Source organism: Oryzias latipes, chromosome 16 (genome assembly GCF_053564925.1).
Source record: "Oryzias latipes strain Hd-rR chromosome 16, Olatipes_Hd-rR_3.1".
Lineage (NCBI taxonomy): Eukaryota > Metazoa > Chordata > Actinopteri > Beloniformes > Adrianichthyidae > Oryzias > Oryzias latipes.
The window spans coordinates 20,587,992-20,607,561 of NC_136252.1; the positions used below are offsets into that span (position 1 = coordinate 20,587,992).

Below are 19,570 nucleotides of genomic sequence, written 5' to 3' on the forward strand. Positions count from 1 at the left end.
TATAAAGATGTTTGAAATTGAAAGAAAGTTGATGATGTAAAACTGGTCATGAAACTGGTGTATTTGCTATGTTTGATGAAGTCAAGCTGAATTATGATAATAACTTGTAAGCTCTGGGAACATTATCTTCCACTGGGAAACATCCATGTGTCACTTGTCCTGGCTGTGACATCTTCGAGGGAGTGCGTATGTGCTGGCCTGCGCTTCCTGTGTGTGATGTCAGCACACAGGCTGTGGTCAGCAAAGTCGAGAGAGTCCAGTAAAGCTGAGGTTTGGAATTGAATGGATCTGAGGCAGCTGGAGCCGAATCCCGGAGGGAGAGCTGAGAAAGTGGCCACAAAGATTCTCCCAAAGGCCTCAACAGAGAGACGCAGAGGAGAGAGCGACCCTGATTCTGATGTGCAGCGTATTATTAGTGGAGGCATGGTGATGCCATTGTCTTTTTCTGGACCTCAAATGATCATGCAGTCACCAAAATCTTCCTGAATCTGCGTGTGACTGAGTGTAAACACCACTGCGCACAGGAAGCAGTAGTGACGCTCTCACACCACCCACCATAGAAATGAAAGCGGAAAGCTAAAGCAACTGAGCAACTGTGCTCCACCCCCTGCCCTCCATCCACCCCGCACATGGAAAACTACTGTAGCATTGTGCTTTGTTTGTACTGGCCAGCTGGTGGGTATATTTACTAACAGTGAAGAAATGAATCAGGGCACATAATGTGTTTGTGTGTGTGTGTGTGTGCACGCGCACTTCTGTGTGTGTTTGGGGACAGTGAACAAATGATGGCAAAACAATATGGTGTAGACACACTCCTATGCTCCTCTCCTGACACGTGTGAGGATAAACATTGATTTACTTAATTGACGTTAACACCCTGTTGAGTAAACACACAAGAAAACTCAGCACCGCTGCAACATCCGACAGTCACCAAACAAAGACACGACAGCATGTGAGTTGGCTGTGTTGTCAACTATCCTATGAGCTTCGACGAGCGCGGTAAACATCACCGGTTCAGGCTCGGTACAGATACCTGTATTATGATTTAACAGCCCTCGACTCTCACTGTCATGCTCAGCGGGAGGGAGGGAAAAAAAACACTAAAGCAGTTCATGTAATAAAAGTCAATCCATAACCAGAATTGTGACAACCCCTTTGTCACTGATCTAAGGATACGATTTTTCAATTGCTCAATTGGTCAAAAAAAACACAATTCATGTAGTGTAATGAAATAAAATTCAGAAATAAACTCAACATTAGTACATCACCTCAGTTACAGTGATAGAATAGAGAACAATGATGACTTGTCTGATTCAAAATAACTCAAGTATAAGGAGTTAAAAAGATTTAAAAAAAGGATCACCACAGTGGAGCAATTTATATGGTGACTTCGGAGTGACGTTTTACCCTGAATTCCTTTCCTGATGCTAACAAACAAGTCATTAATGCTACCGATGTAAAGTCTTAAAAGATTATTAGAAACTAAGACTTTGTAAGCGACAAAAGGTATCAAGATTGGACTGCTACTGACTATTGATATATAAGGATCAATCCTGTATCGATAATCTCTGACAATGCCCAAAGTTGAAGTGGGTCAGGTAGAATTGACCAAAGTTTACTCTGTTGAAGCTCGAAAATGGGGATTGGGTGGGAGCTTTGTTGAGTGCATTCATGGGTTCACCCACCAACCAATTATAAAAACAAAAAAATTTGAGCTCTGATAAAAATAAAACAGCTGATAATACAAAAATTGTCATGAAAAGAGAACAAAAATAATAAATATTAAAAAATCAAGAAAAATGTTGACACCAGATTTCACACAGGTACAGTAAACTTTTTTACATACTAAAATAAAAATACGTTTCATTTGTAGGCACCTTGTATGGCACCAAAGGCTGCCTTATAGGTGTACTTAAAATGGACAAAAAAAAGTTGTAAATAAAAATAGATAAAGTGCATTTTTCAAACGTATGTTTTCTTGGGACTTTGTGATGCGGTGTTCATGCTGTAGTTGAGAGTTTTAGATGCAACATGGATGTTAATAACATGTTGCCTTATATTAAAACCTCCAGCGATCATGAAAAGGTACTTCAAGATACCGTAATTCCTGGTCTATCAAGTACAAACCTAACAAAAGAGAGAAAAAAGAATAACATAATACAGTAATAATAGAGACTCTTATTGTGTATTTCAGTCCTCTTAATTTTTTTCCTTTTTTTTTTTGAAGAGGTTGCGTTCCTTTTGCAATTTTTCTGAGATGGTTGTTTAAAAAATCAGATCCAAAAACTATGACAGTAAATTTCTGCTTTCAATTCTAATGCTCAGCTACAGTTTCAGAAATGCACAGTCAAACAGCTGTTACGTCCAACATTAAAAATTTATAAAAAATTATTTGACTCCATGGAGTTTCACAACTAATTTCTCTGCACTGAGGTAAAGGATGAAGCAAGAATTTAGCAGAAAAGAAAATATCAAAAATAAAGAGCGGGCCCTATTTAGTGTGTTCTGCTTCTGTTCATAATCAATAAAGCTTTACTGACTTGTACTGTTAACACATCTGTTTTGTGAACTTTTTAAACTTACCGTATATTACCCGTTAAACCTTTAAATCTAACATACTGAACTACCACAGAAGAGGTTCCATTTTCTCAGGTGATTCTATATTTTTTTTATTGTTTGACAACTTGATTTCATAAGGGCAAGTTTTTGCCATTAAACAGACAAAGACTGGCAATCTTCCAACCAGTTGTTTAAGTCTACATATTTAGATGGCAAGAAAACAGCAGCTGTCCTGGATCATCTCAACCTAAGATGCATACCACCACCTGGGGCTTCACGCAGAACATGTACAAGATCTTGTTACTTTGTGCATTCTACTGGGCAAAAATTGCCATTGATGGGGTGGGTTTCAGCCAGGAAGGAACAATGGCCGGCCCAAGATGGTAGTTTACAATAAACTTTCTGCAATAGAATGGAAAAAGTACGTTGTTTAACAAGTATTTACTGGTAAATCATTTCTTGAAACACAATTTGAGGGGGGTTGGGTGCTTCAACCCAATTACTGCTGCTGTTAAGATAATCCAGTCCCTTCACACAGTTAAGTATAAAACTGGACTTCTGCCATACACCTCATCCAACACTGCTAGAAAATGCAAGCCCAAAAAAGTATGGTCGAAGCTCTATATACTCAATTGCAATAGGGAAAGACGCTGTAATCTGATGGTTAAGAAAGTACATACTCATTGTTACTGCCTATGTGAGTACAGATTGCTAATGATGGTTATTAAAGAGGTACCGCTTCTTTCAGAGATGTTGTGACTGCTACAGTTTAACCCTTTAACACCAGAGCTTTAGTTCCAGTGTTTATATTCTTTCGACTAAGAAAAGATAAGATAAAGTTCCCTGACCCCTTCGTGGGGAAATTGAATTGTTACAGCAGCTCTGGGGATCAGGCATCATTGTGCAAAGAAAAATAAAACGTACAAAACAATTGAAGGTAAGGTTAAAACAACATTTTTTTTTTTTTTTTTTTTTTAACTTGTCCTGTCCAACAGCTGGGCAGACAGACGAGAGCTGAGGGCCTCTTGTGTTGGACATATTTTGCTTTAACAAGAGGGGTTATTAATCTTCTGACAAACCAAAGGTATGTCTGAATAAACCCCTTTTGTAATTGAGGCCAAACTTTATTAATTTCAATCATGTCTGAAAATCTTTGGTGTTGGACCGGACGGAAAAGGAAAGAGGGGAAGAAGAGAGAGGGACGCTAGAGAGAGGGGGGGGGGGGGGGGTAGGGGGTGCTAATAGGAGGGGAAGGGGGATAAGACCATGAAGCAGCATACAGCAACAAGTTTACTGGTTGTTAATCATTATGGTAAGGTTCAAATGCAGTACAAAAAGGTCGGGGCCTGTCCACACACACACTCAAATGTTATAAACACACCTGCTAGCTGCAAAAATGTCCACCTGTCGACATGTACACAAAACAGATAGTGTTCACACACGCATACTTATGCCTTAAAACCAACTAGTGTGAAATATTTCAGTCATTCAGTCATGCAAGCTATTAGTGCAAAGGTGAGCTAACACCAGTGCTCAGGTGAGGTTTTATGTTCTTCTAAAATGGATGGTGGAACGTGAAAAGAAGGAGGGAGAGTGCCCAGCCATCCCCACCCCAAGACCCCCACCGCAGCAGCAGCGGCAGCCGGAATCCCCCCAACGCCACACGGGAACCGGCAGGGAACAACCGCCGCCGGGGCGACCAAGCCCGCCACCCAGGCCAGGGCCAGCAGGGCCGCCGCAAGGCCCCCAGAGCCAGAGGCCAGGGAAGCACGGAGGGAAAGAGAGCCCAACCAGGAGAGCAGCCCCCCCGCCGCGCCGGGAGAACCCAACGCAGAGCCCCACCGGAGAAGGACGCCCACAGCCCCAAACGAGCACCCCACCACCACCCAGGAGTTCCGGGCATCCCCCCGCCCCAACCCCAGGTACGAGCCAGGACCCCCCAAGGGAGACCCGCTCCGCACTCCAGGCAGCCATCCGCCCGGCCCACGGTTGGTCCAGGGAGGAGCGAGGCAGGGGGCCCGCCGCCCCCGCCCAGGAGGGGGGAACCCCGGGGAAAAAAAGAGGGCCCACAAGGGGTGTTATAAATATGGCCCGACCAGGCTCGGCCACAGTTGGAAATTTGGCGGGGCCCAGCACTCAGGAGCAAGGACCAGAACCCACCCCCCAGGGACCAGACACCCCCGGCTCAGATGTAATGTGAACTCCCCCACCGCGCGGAGAGAGCACCGCCGGGCCCAGGAAGCCGGCACCCCGGGGACACGGCCGCCGTTGCAAAGGGGCCCGCACCCCCCACCAGGGAAGAGGCAGGGGACAGATGGACCCAGGTCCCACCTTCCTTGCAAAATGTGTGTGCGTGTATGTGTGTTTGAGATGGTGTGTGTGTGCATGTGTGTGTGTTTATGTTGGGATGTATATATTGAGGGGGGAGGGGTGTGTGTACTAAGGGGGGTGCGGTTAATATTGGCGGGTAGGGCACTAAGGGGACATCTCCTGATTACTCACAGTGACGTCCCCTCACCCTCCCCACCAAGGGGCCCTAAATGTCTAAGGTGCGGTTAAAATTGGCGGGTAGGGTGCTAGGAGGACATCCGCTGCTTGCTGGCAGTGATGTCCAAGCACCCCCCCTACCAAGGGCCCTACATGTCTAAGGTGCAAATAAAACCGAAAGAGGGGGGGCCCACTCCATACGGCAACCATAGGAGGGGGGCCACTGCCTAGTAAACCCCCCCCCCAAGGCTCATCGCAGGCTAAGCCCCCCACCCCCTCACCCTATTATGAGGTTATATGAGGAAGGGGGTAAGTTGGGGACAGCTGATAGACTGTCCCCCGGTGGTCAAACAGCTGTCCCCCCCCCCAGCAAGGGGGCCAGGCCCAACCAGCCCAGGGGCCCCACCCCCGGAGGCGCCGACACCCCAGGCCCAGCACCACCCCCCCCACACAGAGAGAGAGGAGCCAGAAAGCGCCGGCCCCCCCCGGAGCAAGCCCAGGCCCCCACCCCCAAACGCCGGCCCTAGAAGAGCTCTGGTCAGGCCGAAGGTTAAAACAACATTAAATAAAATAAAAATGTGCAACTTTTCAAAAATCTTATTATATACACTGTACATGCATTGCCAGAGAGAGAAAAAAAAGAGAAAACTTAGAGTACCGTAAAGAATAAATTAAAGATTAAAGTAACTCTCCAACCGTCTACGCAATAAATGTAATTCCAGTGGATTTTGAAGAGGAGAAAAGCAAAAATGTCAGAATCAGTCAAATTCCCTTTGATTGAGTCGGTCGGGGAGTTAAGGCATGTCAAAGAGGGTATGTTATTTAGGTGTTTCCGGCTATATATCCAGTGTTAAAAGGTTAAACAAAACCTTAAAGCACACTTAAGTCTTAACATAAGGCATTAGACTATAGTGTTTTAGTATCCTGCAATGGTAAAATTTAAACATTATTTCATTATAAAATGTTTTCAAGATAAAAAAAAACCACTTCTTTGCACTACTCTTTATAATTACATCTTTCTCTAATTGGAAGAGCATCTTCCATCATCAAAGTTGTAAACTGCTTCAGTCATGCATGTCTGAAAACAGGTAACATCTGTGATTGGTCACATCTGTGACCAATCACAGATGTGAAAGCAGGTCAATCTAGTTCTGTGTGCAAGTGGACTGGGAGCACATATTCATGTAAATTCATTAGCGGAGGGAAATTGCTCAGTTACACTTGATGCTTTCTTAGAAATAGCTTTAAGGAGTACAAATTTGGGAGAGAACAACCGAGTTTTCATGGGATTCCTGACCATCAAAGGAAAAGCCAGAAATTCTAAAAGATATAAATACGCTTCCACTTCCACAAATCCATCTAAAAAAAGGAACTTTTAGGCAACAGATAAACTATTAAATTTAATTGGTACGCTTTATGTAATCAACCATTATAAATGAAGATCATCCAGTGTCTTAAAGTGGAGTCATCTACTAAAGATTCCAAAATACTCAATGTGAGCAGTTTATTGAAGGAAAAGTTAAAAAAATTCAACATCTCAAAGCATGAACAGAACGGCTATCTGTTACAATAAGCCAATAAAAATAAAAACCCTGACTTGAGCTCACTGTTTAGACACAAACTATGCCTTCAAGCTGGCACAGGCTGATCCACTCAGGATGTCATAAACTGACAGGGTGTCACTTTGTATATTTTTTATGTGTTAAAACGTTGTAAAGATTCTGTTTGGATGCCCCCTTATGCGTACTGCGGTTTAATGGTTAGGTTGCCTTTGGTGAAGCTTGTGTTTGGGAAAGCCAACTGACAACGGTCAGACAGCGGCAGAGCGTCTTTCCTGTATTTGCTTACAAAACACTTAATGTTTGTGCATAACTCTGAATCACAATGCTGCTTTTTCATCTTTCCTGCTTGCGTCAGTTGTGCTGTTAGAGACATATATCATTTTTGCAGTTAACTTATTAAAAATATCAACTTCCTGAAATACGTTTAAAACTAAAATGAGCATTTTGGAGGAAAAAAAAGTTTTTAAATTTCATGTGAGAGTCCCTGCAATTTTCCCCCCACAAATTAATCAATTTTCAATAACATTAATTAAACTTCACGGACTATAATCTGGTCCAGCATTTGAAAAACTAACCAAAGGTAGTTTAGTAGAGAAAGATCATATGGCAGAATTGTGGCACTGCAGCACTAAAGACATGCATAAAGATAAACAAATGAATTTATAAAGTATTTTCATTTAAAAGGGTGGAAGGCTTTTTTAAATGTGTATAATGGGAGCAGAGATGAATCCCAACATTTAATAATTAAATACTCCTCACTCTGACAAATAAAACAATTAAGATAAGATAAGACAAGATAAGATAAGATAAGATAAGATAAGATAAGATAAGATAAGATAAGATAAGATAAGATAAGATAAGATAAGATAAGATAAGATAAGATAAGATAAGATAAGATAAGATAAGATAAGATAAGATAAGATAAGATAAGATAGCTTTATTTCCATTGTACAGTCACACTTGGTACAACAGCACAACGAAATTGCAAATTGTTCCACACTGGTGCAAAGAGAAAGAAGAAAACAACATACTAATAAAAAACAGCTTACAATTGTCTTTCATACAAAAAAGTATCTAAAAATATATACATATATAAATATATATATGTACACAAAATATATACCAATATACACATGCACACCAAGTGTATATACAGAATATACATTCCTCATTCTCCCAGAGAAACTACACCATGTCTGTGTTCATGAGGGCTATTGCTCTGTTGTAAAACTGTCTCTTCTGAGTCTGTTTGACTGTGACCTCTGCACCCTTCGTCTTTTTCCAGAGTGCAACCATTTAACCCTTGTGCTATCCTAGGTACTTTACCATTGGGAGTTGGGTCATCTAGACCCACTAGACAGTGCACTGAACCTTTTTTTTTCAATGATTTGTGATCTTCACTGGTGTCCATGGATTACATGAAATCTTTCCACCTTTATCCACCTTTGTCATGGTAGGGACAACATGTCAATGCAAGGGTGGGGTCATCTAAGATAGCACAAGGGTTAAACACCCAGTGTCCTGGGTGTGTGCAGTCTTTTATGATGGTGCGTGCCCTCCCAAGACAGCGGGTGCTGTAGAGGTCCTTCAGTGACAGAAGAGGGTAGCCAATGATCTTTTGGGCAGTGTTTATGACCCTCTGTAGAACCTTCTTGTGTGCCATGGTGCAGCTTGAAAACCACACGGAGATGCAGCATGTTAGTACACTCTCAATGGAGCCTCCTGAGGATCCTCAGGAAGTGAAGACGCCGTTGGGCCTTTTTCATTACCTCTGTAGCGTTTGAGCTCCATCTGAGGTCTTCATCAATGTGCACACCAAGGTACTTGCAGTTTTGCCAAAATATATAAAAAATGTTAATGCAGAAATTCATAAAAGAGCTTTGTAGAGCTTTAAATGTTTTTTTAATAAAATTTCGCATTTTGTTCCTTAGTTTACTTGTTTTTTCCACTAACTTCATGGGTCATTACCTTTTTTCGAACCATATAATCTCAGTTTGTTTTGCACAAAGACCATGGAAAAAAATGTTTTAAACTTAACTATATCCTAAAGTTTTCACTAGTGTTTCTGTATTCTCTGCCTGACTTGTTAGGCAGCAAAGTAGAGTCATGACAAAAATCTCCAGTCCCATGTCTTTCTTTCCACCGTAAAGCCAGCGCAGTGAGAATTGTGGGTAGGAAAGGCTGAGTGGAAGCAACAGGCAGAGAGGAGGGAATGTCCCAATTCTAACGGCCAGAGTGAGAAGGGTGGAGGGAGGTTGGAACAACGTGAGGCTGGGCTCTCAGAAGAAGTTGCTAGAGGATAAGGCGTGTTCCTTTTGGCAGCACAGAGCGGTGTCAATCCACTGGTGCCATCTGATGCCTGAGCTTGTGACGGTGCAGCACTGTGTAGCACACACTGAGAAAGATTTGGCAGCTATAAATAGGCTCTGTGTTAAAGAGACGTATTGTAAATATAGTGCCCTGGCGCAGTGTCACTTTACACCCCCTCCCTTCAACTTGCTCTTGGTCTTAGACTGGACTTCTTTTAACAGTTTCATTAAACCACAGTATGTAATGAGAACTGGAAAAAAGTATTGAAGACAAGGAAAGAAAGGGAGATAAAGAAAGATAAGACGATGGCTGGCAGCTGTAGCTATTGGACAGATTAGGTTGTGTGTAAGCGTGATGTAATGTAACTGAGGCCAGGCTTCCCCGGATCGTCTAGCATCTGCAGGCTTGGGAAGCTCCCAAAAAACAACAGAGAAAGAAGAGGTGCAGGAGGTGATCCTTCCTGTCTTTTTCTCCTCTCTTCTTCTCTTGCAGATTCTCCTGACAACATCTTCTCTCCTACATTTTCTAATTTTTCTTTTACTACTTCAGTCTTGTCTCATGTTTCTGAACTTTCCCTTGTCCCCCCTGTCTCTTTTCTTCCGCTCCCTTTGACATTTTTTTCTTGTTTCTTCTCCTCTTTCTTTTTGTTGCTCTATTCTTTCCTGTTCTCCTTTCCTCTCTGAAAACCTGTGAAGAAAGTGTTCTGCTGGGTGTGGCGAGGTTTTCATGTAAGCAAACACTGGGTCTACTATGCTTTTTTTTACTCTGTGTGCTTCTAGTTTGCTTCTATCACATAAAAAAATCATTCTATTACGCCACACGGTGACGTTTCTGAGGGAATCAAATGTCAAGTAAGCGAACATTCAAGGAAAGCTTTAATGTGTGCGCAGATTACCGTGCATGGCTTTGGACATTTGGCACAGATCTCCAGGAGCTTTTTCCTCTTTGTTTCTTTTTAGGCTCAAACAAGCGACTTCTTTACAAGAGAAGCTCAGATCCGCTCTGTCTCGCTCTCTCTGTCTCATACACACACTATGACGCAACAGCCACTGGTCATGTTCCCAAGGTCCTGTTCTCAGAGCAGTCTGACTGGAGGCCTTTGTCTGTGCTCACTTTAAAAATAAACTGGGGAAGGATTACCATGCACACACGCACACACGCTCACACACCTACACACACAAACACACACACACTTTCTCTTTTCCTCTTTAATGCGTGAACTAAGCCTGACCTATAGGTGGAAAACGTGTGTACTGCCAAATTGTGATGCTGTTTAAGTGAAGTGTGTGTATCTCCGTGTTCCTGTGGACACAGGAGTGTCCCATTTTGCTCTGCCTTCTCCTGATCATGTAATTATGGGCTTGTGTAACACCTGTATGCGTGCATGAGCACTTGTGAGAATGAGCATCAAGGGGGATCACAGCACCTGTTGGTTCAGGACTGTGCTTGAAACGTGACGCCTACTCAAACTGCTGGACCAGCATTAATCTCATCACAGAGCAGATTGAAGGTTTAGCTGGGTTTGACATGTCTTACTTTCTGAGTTAAATTTATAACTTTTTATGATTTGTGGAATAAGTTTGTTTTTTTAGTCTACTTTTAGGCAATTTCCTTAAAGATCTTAGGTTTTCTGGACAGTTCCCAACTCTACCACCTAACTGATAGTTTTGTCTTTTTATGTAGAGTTCAATCATTTCTGAGCTTTGATGCAAACAATAATGACAAAAATCTCTAATTATAGTTATAGTTTTTACTGTTCAAGTTTTAAATATAAAATACCATGTATATATACCATGTATATATATATATATATACCATGTATATATATATATATATATATATATATATATATATATATATATATATATATATATATATATATATATATATACATATATAAAGTGTTGAGCAAGTTTTGTGTTTTTGAAAAAATTAAAGTACCAAATTTCAATAAAAAACATAAAACACTACTAAAATTAAGAAAAACTGTATACAAAAAATGATATATATTTCAATTTTTTTGTTTGAAACATTATAGCTAAACCAAACTTGCGTTAGTTTGAATTTGTTTAATTTCATCTAGTAAAGAACATAATTGGGGGGAGGGGGGACGCAGATGCCAAATTATTCTTAGAATTAAAAAGATGGCAGGGGGTTTCCAACCATCGGAAATACAAATGAAAATAAAATTCTAAAAATAGTTTTTTTCCAAGATAAAAATATTTGGGTTTTTATAACATTACTCAGAAACACATCACCAAGGCGCTTTCTGCACAATTCCATAACAACCAAATTCCAGCTTGAACACTGATCACCTTTCATTCTGCTCCACACCCGCTGAAGTATAACGCCTGCTCCTACAGCTTTTTTAATCAACATTATATCACACACTGCCTTCAAAATCTGACTGCAGCTTTTGAGTAAATTAAACTTTTGTTTTATTGTACTCGCACATCATCTGGCAAATTTTGCTCCAAATTAACCACAAATTACTATAAGTACTTTACAATCACTTCACCACGGCGGGATTCAAACCCTTAATTGTGCCATGGTAAACCAGTTAAGAAACTCAAGATGTACTTAATCAGCTTTGTCTACTTGTTTAAAAATTTCCTCCTCTCTCCATTAACTTCTACTCCCAAAACACAGCAGCCACAGCTGAACCTCCACCATCCTAAAAGTTTCAAGAGTCCACATTTCCAACAGGCGCAGATGACACCCAATGAGAGCTCTCACTGTGGAGTGGGAAAGCTACGCTACGACAAGGAGTTCCACAATATTGATCATTGTACCTTTTTGGTTCTTTTCCTTTTTATTTATTTCCAATTTTTTTTTTTTTTTTTGCAATATTTTGCCAGATTTGGGTTAATTTTCGTTTAGTTTGCACTCACTTCACAAATTTATAAACCCCACTAATGTGATAAATAGGTAAAACTTAAACAAAAAAGCTGCTTTGTAAGCATCAGTTGGTCTCACCTCCTTAATTTATAGCTTTTGGCTCCATCCATTTGGGTGAGCATGACTCTCCTGGGTTCTTATTTTATGTTCTAAAGTGTGACACCTAGCAGGTTGGCAGTAAAGCCACATCACACGGTGAACCCTTCTGAAGCACCCATACTCTATCAGAGGAACCGAACCAAAGAACATCCAGGATGTTCGAGGGAGACACCTGCTGAATCAGATGCTTCTACGCCACAGAGTGTGATGGAAACTGATCCTCTAATATCATCTGTGTAGCTATTAGTATCTTGTACAAACACACAACCTTCTATTAATACTGTAACCTGGCACGCACTCGCTGCTCTATAAATGCGCACTCACGCACAGACCATCACACATACCTGATCTAGTTTCAGCAAGAGAAACCTTCCCAGCAACACATTATAGAAGCAGGCCCACTGGCCCACACACACACACATGCACAAGCCAGCAGTGGCTCTCAGTAGTGTCCCGTTCAGGTAGCACTTAAAAGGACACCCTAGAGAGGAGTCCTTTTCACAGTAATAGTGCCCGGCAGCACTTAGTGTGGACCTGGTGGCTCTCACCCACTGTAGTGAAGGACATGAGGGTTCTCAATTCTGCTGCAGCCCACACTTCCCCTCTCACTGAGAGGGAGGAGAAGAGTCTTTCATGGGCATAGTACTTCATCGGCTGCACACTCCAAAGCCCTCACTCACTCACTCGTTGTCCAATGTGGAGTGTGAGATCGCAAAATTGAGTGAACAAGCTAGCAGGAACTGGCAATAAGCTTGGAACATTTCTGCTTATATTCTGACACTTCACACTGAAAACACTGAAACTCAGCTTCCACAACAGAGCAAGGCTGTGGATGTGCGTGTATTACAGTTGAAAAGTGATTAAATGGAGCAAAATCATAGATAAAACAAGCAAACTGATGGGTTTGATCAACATCTTCAGAATTTTCACCATAGTTAAAGTTGAGTCACACTCCCTAAAATGATATTTTACTCTTTTGGTGTTTAAACAATGATGGAGATGATGACCATGTTCTAAGATATTGACATTGTTAAAAGAAAGAACCCATATGGGGTCTGCTGAAAGCAGATCCAGCCACACACACAGTTTAGAAATACTAAATCCAGTTTTTACTTCAGCAATGTGGAAAAGATTCCAAAGTTTCTCAGGTGTTGTGTCTTCTGTCAGGGCAGAACTGATTGTGGAGTATGATGTGGACACATGCAGACAAATACATTGCTGCAATGTATTTGCTTTTGTACGAAAAATCGCGTTGTTAAAAATAAACAGGCTTCAAACTCACACACGTACAATGTGTCTAAGACATTTGCATCTCTAGAGTAGCTTTTAGCTTGAAAAGAAAATAATTTCCAGATCCATTTCAACACCTAACATCTGGATTAATTTGAGATCTGGTTTCTTTTCTGGTATCTTTTCACACCGACTGCCCCAAAGCAAGGGCCATTTTCAATGGACGTTTGGGGCAATTAGGGGAAATTAGTAAATAGGACTATCAACTCAACCAAAGTGAGAAAATCCTAGGATTGCTCATTACATCGTAAATCTGCTAAGGAGCCAATCGGGAAGAACGCTGAAAACTGTCTCATTAGTGAACCTTTAAAGTGAGAAGGTGAAGGAAGAAATAAAAAAATCAGCAGATTAATGTTATAAATGGAAAGCAGTTTTTCTTCTTTATTAATTCAATGTTATTTTCTGGATCAGTGTCACACTGCCGTCAAACAACAGTTTAGTTGCAATTGGTTGATGTTTCTGGGTAGATTGATCAACTTAGAAATTAAACTTAAGGTGTGCCATTTTAGTCATTCTCAACCAAGAAATTCAAGTTTGTCTCACTGTAAAAAGCTAGAAGAATTCTTAGAATCTAGTAACGTTCAGAGGTTGTGCCATAAAGTTAATGAAGCTCAGAAGTGCAAAAAGTTAAGGCGACCATCAAAGGAATCCTATATGCACCAATTCTGGAGCTCCAAAAGTGTTTGCTGGTTTTTACACTAACATTAATCAACCTTTCAAAGACCGGTTGGATGGCTGCCGTCTTATAATACAATAATAAAACAAAAACTACACAAATCTTGTAACACAATTATATCAAATGACCTCAGAAAAGATTACCTCCTCATTAGGAAAATTCCACCTTGCAAACTACACTGTTCACAGAGCAAGAACTCCTTTTCCATTGCACCATGATAGGGGAATAAATCCTTGTTTTGTAATTTTTTAACTTGTTCATTCAAAGTATGTTTCGTTTTTTTGTTAAACCTGTCACAGTTCATGAATCGATGTAGCTAAAGATCATACTATGTGAAACACTTGGTAAAAGGGGGATTAACAGGTTCATCCTTTGTTGTTTACAAGTAATCAGGATTTACATGTTTATAAACACTGGAGATTATCTGGTATTTCATCAACCATGTCTTGTGGACTGTGTGTATTTATACTTTCAGAAATGTAACAGCTCTTCTACCCCATCAAATGAAACCCTCTGCCGTTTGTTATGTCTTGACCACCTTATTCAGTGTTGTTTAAAGCGGACAGGACCTCTCAGTGGAAAAATTACCCTGAGCCGGTGGAGCTGACATGGATTGGCAAAAGTGCAAGAGAAGTTGTGGTGAACGCTCGCCTTGTTTAAGCATATGTTTAAGTTAAAAAGACACACCTAAGGTTGGTTCTTTTTTCATCTCCCTGCCAAACATCTTCTGGATATCCTTCTACCACTGTGGCTTTCCTGTGAACACGTGCCAGCTCAGCACCGCTGATGGAATTCATAACTCGTGGTTTGGCAGTCAGTGCAGCCCAGATTACAGCAGCATTCCCCTCTGTAGAGTCACAGCGTGGATTCAGATTTTCCGAGTGGATATCTGGGTTTGCTGGATTGTTTGTGTATGTCCGAGTGTTTCTTGGCTGGAGGTGGAGACGAGATGAGTGCAGTGCTAAGCCTGTAAGAATCAGAAAGATATTTCCTGGGATGCCAGAAATTCTTCCAAGAAACCTTTCTGTCTGATACAGAGGGTGAAATAAGGTCTTGCATGTGTGTGTGTGTATGTGTGTGATTTTGAAGTTGAGCTATAAAAGCTGCAGCAACAATTTGGCCCCCTCCTGCACCTTACTTTGAGGTTGTTTATACTCACGAGACAAAAATTATGGCACAGTTATTCGCAGTAGCCTATTATGGTATGAGTCCACAACATATCTTACTCTAGCACACCTAAATAGTCGCACACACATCATAAAGACACAAATACAGCAACGAAGATAGAAATCAGGCATATCCACTGTTATCAGACCTAAATGTGATGATGTAGTGGATTCCTCAGATACCAGAGAGGTACCGTTTACTCCTCACTATAAACAAAGTTACAGACAGTTACCTAATAGAAACCCAGGATGCAGGATGCACTAAAAGAAATTCGATTAAACTTGTGAAGTCATAGTGGAAAAAGGAAACAGATTCACAGACAAAAGGAGAGCAAAGTTAATATGGGGAAAGGATGAACCCGAATCTTGAGCTAAAAAAAATCAAAATTAAAAATACCGTCAACTTGGGATTGGAAATCTTACAACAAGATATCAATATATACGCAAATTATCTGTACAAAAAATGTCATATTTTTACACCGGAGAAAGTTAAATACTGTTGTTAAACCTTTAAGGTGCATGGAGGAAGTCATCTTCTAAGCAACTGGTGGTTTAACCCCAGATGTGCGACATATTGACATACATTAGTCCTGCACTGTTAGATCAGTTTACAGAAAACACTAAATAAAAAAATAATTTAAAAAAAGTATTTAAATCAAAACGTTTTTGTCTCAGTCTCTGAAATAATTGAATCTGCTGTTTGTATAATACACCCTTGTATTTGTTGAATTCTAGAATACTGTCAGGAAATGGTGGCGTAGGACCCAAAATTCGGGTGACTGTTGGTTGTGGAAATTTAAAAATTAACATCTTAGAAATGGAAAAAACCACGAGGCCAGATAAAGGGTGACAAAGCAGTTGACCTGACAATGAAAACCAGACAGTTAAATACACTTAGGGTAATTAACTAAATGAAGAACTGAACCTGGTGTGACTGACAGGAGGACAGAACATGACAAAAACCAAAGAAACATCACAAATATCCAAGTGCAGAATCCTCACAAATACAATATATTTTGCTTTTAAATCCTGAAATCGCAATCATCTGAAAAGAATTACTGAAGATACAGCTTAATTTTCTTAAATGTTTAACGTTTTTTCATAGAAGCAAAGTTTCAAAAGCCGGTGTCACCTTCATAGTTCACATACTCTCATTAGCCAGGACCTTTTGCTTTGAGAGCGTAATACTCTAAAGCACCAAATAACGTCATTTTTCATGTGAGAACAGATTGAATTATAAACCAAACCACGAGGGAGAATTAATCTGAACATAACTCATTCAAAACTCCTACTCCATTATTAGAAATATGTTGGTTGAATATTAAAAGTGTTTTCACATCAGAACAGTCTAACAGAGACATCAGTGTCAGCCGTCTCATTCTTCCTGTGAGCTCTCAGCCTCAAAGGAAGAAAAGCTTTTCTTTTAAGTTACCAACCACTTTTTTACAGTAAAGACTCAGAGTGGTGAGGCCAGCAGTTCACGTTCGTGCATCAAACTATCACCAAGGCTCGTTTTGTTTTTTTTCCGGCATCAACAACACATGATAACATGCAAATAAAAGCTGTGGTGGTAAGAATGGTTTTAAATATTAACCTAAAACAAATTAAATTATTTTTTCTGTTTGTGGAGAAAAACTGTCAGAGTAACTTGTCAATAAATGTAAATATTGTAAAAGTATTCTTAGCAATAAGAAAACATTTTAAAAACTACCAAAACCAACAAATGTAGTTTGTAATTTCCAATGAAATGTTGTTGAACTGATCTTTTTGGAGTTTGTGAAAGGGTTTTAAAAATGTTTATTTTTTTAAGCTGTCCTTTTTTGGTAATTGCTAAGCTGATTTACGTTTTCTTACCTTTACATGATCGTTTTGTTAAATGCTGCATGGATGGAAATATGGCTGCTATACCTCGTCACCATTTTGATGTAGTGGAAAAAGGATCAAAAATTGTCTACTTTTGTAGTTTGACTTCAGTTTGTGTAGCCTCTTTTGGGTGTTTTCTTTTAGCTCTTCATCCTGTAATTCCTCCTATTGTGTATTTAAAGCGTCTTCCTTTTAATCAGTAAAAACCCATGGTGACATCAGTGAAGCAGAAAAATATCAGAAATGTGTCTAGCGGTCCACTTGGTTTGTGGTGTTTTTCACATTATTTTAGTCTTAAGAAAAAAAAGTATCTGGGTTCTCATGGGTTAAGGAGTGAAACTAATTCAGCTTCAAATTTTGCCCTGCACACTTTCATATCACAGCTTGCATGACCTGAGCACCTAAACAGCTGTGGTTGCAGGAATGAAATCCTCACACACAGCTGTTGCACCTCTCTCATTTTAATAAAAACAGGTGGGCACCGTGGAGCCAGCTTTATGATGTTTCTTATATTGGAAACGTTTATACCACTATTAGCACCACAGGAAAGATAAGTTCACAACCGTTCAAGATGCTTCTCTTCTTCTGACTTGCAGCATGGCTAAGTAAACATTAAAATGACTCCTTGTGATTTTTGTCACAGCAGTTGGGATCGTGTATGAATTACTTCATCAGGCAAGAACAGATATTAAATGATCCCCTATGACAGAGACATACTGTATGTTGTGGGACACTGACCATGTTAACAGAGAAAGGGTATACTTCACTCCTCTTTCCCATTCAGCACCTTTGGAGCATAAGCCAAGATGTGCACTTTTACACATTCTATGCGCAGTTGGTAGGCTCTCCACAACATACTACTGAATACATAGATTTTATTGCAGCTGTACAACTAACAGAGACTAAGTTGTATTTTTTCTCATTACATGTTGGCAAAAAAAAAATCACTGCTTCGGTTTAGATGTGTTTTAAATCAGGAACATTCACATCTAACATTTTCGTTTAATCTTACCTTAGATAGTACAGCTCAAGTCTATTATACAGTCCTGTTTGAAATCTAGATTTTACTCTGCTAAAACATTCCATCCTGCTAAAGGTGTTAAATCACAAGTACAAACTGTTAAAACAGGCCTGGCTGAAAAACAACAATATCTCTAGAAGAAGTGAAGCTGGGGTGTGTCTTTTAATTAGTATCTCAGGTGTTGTCAATCTTCTAATAAATCAGTCTGCCGATTTTAAGTGGGACAATAATCACTGAACTGTGTGGTATCAACATGCCTGCCACAATTAGCATGGACTGCAGAAAGAACAGGGAGGGGTCAGAAAAACATGTTACTGTAAACGTGAAAATTGTTGGATCTTCTTCAAGCAGTTGGATGACCACAGCTGCACACTGTGCAGGCCTCTCAGATCCTCAGGACTGTATATAACCTGCACGAATATAGTTGCATATGTAAAACTGACAGCAAGTTAAGGAAACTGGAGATAGATAATCAGATGGTGACTGAAGAGCCCAGAACAACCTCCAAAAGCATCATAGGGGAACTTCAAGGTCAAACAACATCAGTGTAAAATCACAGCATCTGTCTCTGCTTCTTGAAGAATGTAATGTTGGTCTTGATCCAACAATGAAGAGTAAGTTCTATCTTCAGAGATGATGGTCAAAGGCCCGTTCTGGCAACCACGCCTCTGTCAGTCTGCCCCAGGGTAGCTGTGGCCACATCAGTATCTTACCATCACCAAGTATGAATGAGGAGTGAATGAATAATGGACACACATTGTAAGCGCTTTTAGCTCTGGAAAAGCGCAGATAAATCCAACCCCTTATTATTATTTATTATTAAAAAGAAGTATGTAAAAAAAATGATTTTTCTCTTTTGTGGAAAATGCTAAATTTTGGTCAAAGGCTGCTATACTGCATCTGGTACAGGGTTTCCTGAATTTGTGCAGGGTATGATGAAATCTCTGGACTGTTAGGAGTAAAATGTGATACCTTGTGTCATAAAGTATGATTTCATGAGTCTTCCAAAGAAGAAAATGACACACAAACACAAACAGCTAAAAACACCCAAGAATGAATAAGGGCAAAACATTGGACTGTTCTGGTAAGGCCTTCTATGATCCCTTATCTAAATTCTAGAGTGCAAAGAGCTGAAACAGGCTCTCTGGAGAAGACCTCCTTCAAATTCGAGATCTAAACTTTAATTTATTAACTGCAGAAAGCCTCATTGACAGATGTTGATTAAGTACAGTTTGTTTTTTTCTCTTGAACAACTATTTGAAAGCATTGACTGATTTCTTAGCAGTTGGTTTTAAAGAAATTATCCATGGAAAATTGTCTTTTTGCTGTTTTTTAACATGTTCTTGTAGCATTTTTCTGACAATGGCATTTAGAAATAGAATTACGCTTAAAATTGAATTTCTGAGTATTTCTTTATTCAAACCATTGTGAATCAGGAGCAGAGGAAAAAATGCTGTTTCCAAGATTTTATTTGGGCGGGCCACAAGCCTCCTGCCAATTCTGATAAATCATTTTTCTAGACAACAAGATCCATGTACATCTTTGTTTTCCTCATTTGGCTCAAAATGAGGAAAATTATGTCCTAAAAATGAAACAACACAGGTGTTTTTTAATTTTGTCTAAAAATGACATAATCATA

The 19,570-nt window shown here is 40.1% G+C and overlaps 1 long non-coding RNA gene across 1 annotated transcript; it reads left to right on the forward strand.

Annotated features, from left to right (window-relative positions):
* The first annotated feature begins 2,296 nt into the window (after positions 1–2,296).
* On the forward strand, positions 2,297–5,672 carry LOC144984391 (uncharacterized). Its single transcript, XR_013648029.1, has 2 exons — positions 2,297–3,501; positions 5,596–5,672. It is a non-coding gene; the product is annotated as an uncharacterized LOC144984391 (long non-coding RNA).
* Positions 5,673–19,570: the final 13,898 nt, after the last annotated feature.